Below are 4,147 nucleotides of genomic sequence, written 5' to 3'. Positions count from 1 at the left end.
TATAAAGCAATTTCTTCTTTGGATATAGATTTTTGGAAAGAAGCAATTAATGCTAAAATAAGTTCTCTGAGTAAAAATAAATCGTGGATTTTGGTAGACTTGCCTCCATGGACAAAACTTACTGGGTGCAAAATGGGCTTTAGGGAAAAAAAAATTTCCTGATGGGTTTAGAAATAGATATAAAGTGCAGCTTATAGCCAAAAGTTTGAACTAGAAAGAGAATGTTGACTATTTTAATACTTTTTCTCTTGTGATAGAGATTCTTTCTATTAGAATTGTTATTACCTTAACTTCAATTCATAAGTTTTTTGTTCATCAAATGGATGTAAAGGAATATTTTTAATTAAATGGTAATTTAAAAGAGGAGATTTATATGGTACAACATGAAGAGTATGTTCTTGGGTAAGAAAATAAAGTTTGTAAATTAGTAAAATCTTTATATGATTTAAAACAAGTACCTAAACAATAGCATGAGAAGTTAGATCAAGTTTTAATAAGTATAATTTTGAAGTATAATTTTGATCATTTAGGTTTTCATCAAATTTCAGCTTAGTTCCTTGAGATTAAAAAAATGTATTTTTAGTCTTTTAATCTTAATGCCGTAAGCTTCATTTACCAAAAAATGCTTATTCTTCATATTTAAATTGTGACTCTGTAACTAAACATTGATAAAACATGCACTAAATTTTAGTTCTTTAATATAATCCATTTTATAACTACTTAAATTTGATATTTTAGTATTTTAATATTTTATTAGATATCTAATTATTCAAGGGAAAAGTTACAAATTTACTTTTAATCTTATTTCTTAGATACACTCAGTATGTATATGATCTTTTTGATGGTGTAATTTTACCCATGATTTATTTTTGTAACACTAAAAAGGTCAGTATTGGGTGTACTTTGGTACTTGAAAAATAAGATTGGGAATAAATTTGCACATTTATCCTTATTTAAATGCTTAAATTTTAAAATATAAAGATGACTGAATTAAAGAATTAAATTTTTTAATATTTTATAATTTTTAATATTTTATATATAGAATTTTTTTAGGTACTGAAATTTTAAAAATAAAAAATAATTACATTAAAGAATTAAAATTTAGAGCACATTGATTCAGTCAATATTTAATTGTAGAGTAACTAATTAAATGTTTTGATTCTGCATTTTCTTTTAAGTGAGGCTAATGATGTTAAGACTAAGAGAGTAAAAATATACCTTTTTAAACTAAATGAGGTAAACTTGTAGGATCAATAACATATTTTAACCTAAGTTTTTTTCCTTAATAACACGCAGCATTCAAAAGTAATTTTTTTTATAACTTTTTAAAGTAATTTCATAGTAACAATAAGCATCTTAAACTGTATTTTGGTGAATGTTGTTCATGTGAAAAAATATTTTGAGGATAAAATTACATCAAAAATTACTTTAGCATACTAAGTAAAATATTTTAAGGACAAAATTATATTCAATACTCTTCTGATCCTGAATATAAGACCCATTTAATTAATTTGATTAGATTAAAGAAGTTAGGTAAGTTAGTTAATTATAAGAAATGTGACATGTTTTTTTCTAAAATACCATAATCATCTTTCTTAATACCTCCTCTTGATCTTCTACTTGATTATGGTTGAGGAAGTGTTCATAAGGGTAATTTAGAGAAAATTGATAAATATGATAAATAAGTTTTATATTTAGAACCAAAACTAACTCAATAATCGGGTCCTATATTAAAGACCGGAGGAGTATTATTTTAGAGTGCCGGGCCCTACTAAAAAACTACGTACTTTTAAGGGCAAAATTATGTCTTTACTCTTCTACGTATTATCTAATTAATTAATTTTTGAGTAAAAATTCATTTTAAACACAAGTTTTAAGGGTGCGAGTTGAGTTAGGATAACATTATTGTGGCGCACGAGCCACAAGGTGTTCCGTCATGTGAAATTGAAAAGGTTTGGCGGTCCGGAGGTTGCCTTGAAACTTGACATGAGTGAGGCTTATGACAAGATTAAGTGGGACTCTCTCTGCGCTGTTTTGTTAAAAATAGGTTTTAAAAATAATTTTACGACGTACAAAGTAAACATGTAAAAAGTTTGTTTTGATTTATTAAAAAAATATTTTTTTTAGTATCCAAACTTTTTTCTTCTTCTTGGTCTTCCAAATTAAACCTGCTCCAAATAATCTCACCCGTTCACTCTCCTTCCACAGCCATAGGGATATGTATGATCGATCGCTGGCTGCGATACCGTTGATTTCATAGCTCTCTTCAACTGGGAGATGCTTTCGGAACTGTTGCTTCGGTTCCCCACCTCCTTTGCTATAAACCCGCGTTTACTTCAAAGCATGGGTTTTACTTTTACTTCTTTTAAGGTTTGTCCATATACGAAACATGGGTCCCTTTAGTTTATTTTGAAAAATACTTGGAGCAGAAGTTAATGGTGATTTCTATCCAAAAAAAAAAAAAGAAGTTAATGGTGATAAATTTGATGATGTAGTATTAATGCCGTTAAAATTGCTAACGTGGGTTGCTGACTGGGCAAGATGACCGGCTAATTTTGCTGACTTGGCTCCTGACCTGGAAATGCGACCAAAACAAATAAAAACATAAAATGCAACCGGAAAAGCCATAATGGACAACTTTAATTAAGCCCAGGAGCAAACTGTACCATGCAGCAGAATATATTGAATCCAATTATTTTGGGTTTACTTCTCCTGCGTGACAAAGGGTGATATCCATAGGATTATCTATAGGATTAAATTTGTACCCAAAAAAAACTATAGGATTAAATACATATATGAACCGATAATACTTGGTCCAGCAGATTTAACGGAAGAAAATAATCCCTTTGAATCCTCAAATTTGTTCATAGTGGTTGGTAGTACTTCGAGCATGCTTGTGAATAGAAAAAAAAGTTATACTGTGTTGCGTTTATAATGCTTCTTTGGATTTTGGAGGTATCCTCAGAATCATCATCTATATAATGCTGATTCATACATGATTGTGCCCATGTCAACATTACTACAAATGCCAAAATTACTACAAAACAGAGTTCCTTTTGCTTTAAAATAAGCTGCAACAACTTATTGGGTTCGTATCCGAATTCCTTTGATATAGGGAAATTAAACTCATAATAATCTATAGAGTGTCGAAGTGATTTTAGTTGTTTTGGGCTTAGCCGTGTTTTTGTTATTAAAACAGGGGTTAACGAAGCATGACAGCGTGTGTTTATTTTCTCGGGATTCCCAAAACTTCCCTGCTCTTGAAGTCTTTCCCAACCCCAAAGCATCAACCCTAAACCAACACACAACTTTGTACATCAATCTATTACCGAGCAACCTCCTATTCTTTCTTATAACTTCCTCACAACTTTTTCAAACTATGGGGACCAACGTCAACAAAACTTACAGGTTTTGAACTCAGGAACCAAAGCCAGAATTAGAGTAAGGAAAATCAATTATATTAGCCTTCTATAAATATTATTCATGCATTTATTGGTCAAAAGGTTTTTTTCCCCTCTTTTTACCTTAATCAAAATGCTAAAACATATACATCCACTCTCACAAAAACAGGACAAGGAGCGCCACGATACACTGTTTTCACATATTTATACTAAAACATAGACAAGGGTTTTTGTTTATAAATTTGCATAAAACCTTTCCCCTGTTGCCGAAAGAGAAACTAAAACAGAGCACTACGATAATGTGCCACTGTGGCAAAATCTTTCACCGGGATGACATTGTCCTAGAAACAGAGCATGTCATACTGAAGATGATATTTTCCACTAGTGGGAGTGTAATTTTATTCTTCTCAAATCCTGATAATATTAAAACAATACCCACAATATCATCATATATCAAATATAATGTGTACCAAAAACCCAACTCATTGTATTGCATAAAGTACGCCATAGTAAATTGTCAGACTTGATGAAGACCTAAACTGATGGCCAGCTGCTTGGGCCATTGCCGCTTTCGGTTCTCCTCCGTCGCTCAAACAAACTTGAAGCTCCGCTTTGAGTGCTCCTCCACAGGTCATAGAAATATGAAGCCATATTTTCACCTATTATTTCTGCCTTTCTTTTTCTGGTGGTTAAAGTATACGAATAGCAAACCAGAAAATGAAGGCAAGTGGCTGGAGAGGACGACG

Source organism: Neltuma alba, unplaced genomic scaffold (genome assembly GCF_004799145.2).
Source record: "Neltuma alba isolate B1F8T4 unplaced genomic scaffold, ASM479914v2 tig00004378_pilon, whole genome shotgun sequence".
Taxonomy (NCBI): Eukaryota; Viridiplantae; Streptophyta; class Magnoliopsida; order Fabales; family Fabaceae; genus Neltuma; species Neltuma alba.
This window is presented reverse-complemented; position numbering follows the sequence as displayed.